Here is a 404-nt window from a genome sequence, read left to right as displayed (position 1 = left end):
CGCGACCAGCGATCACCGTCTGCGCTGGACCAATCAACGGGTGCCAGAGAGGAAGAAAAGTGGGCTTGTTCCACACGGCAATTAGCCACATTTTACAGAAGGGTCACAGTCGAGCTACCGAGGAGCGAACAGCCAGACGTCGGAAGAGTCGGAGCAATATCTCGGTACTATAAGGTCGTACCGCGTAGTCGGCTACATTCGATTCTTTACTGCAAAACGGCTCTCTTAGTCTTATCTGAATTCCGAATTCGCGGAATTTCCGTTCTCATTTCTCTGAATTGCCGGTTGCCGTCGGCGACCGCGCTCTCGCGCAGCTCCGGATCGGATTGCTCCGCTCTCATAGCCGTTGGCCGTTGCGATCGGTGTCTGCCTTGGCTGTGTGCCTTTTCAGACTTGTTCTGTAT

Source organism: Odontomachus brunneus, unplaced genomic scaffold, assembly GCF_010583005.1.
Source record: "Odontomachus brunneus isolate Ranch 3 - 2012 unplaced genomic scaffold, Obru_v1 Obru_scaffold_345, whole genome shotgun sequence".
Taxonomy (NCBI): Eukaryota; Metazoa; Arthropoda; class Insecta; order Hymenoptera; family Formicidae; genus Odontomachus; species Odontomachus brunneus.
Note: the sequence above shows the minus strand (reverse complement) of the source record.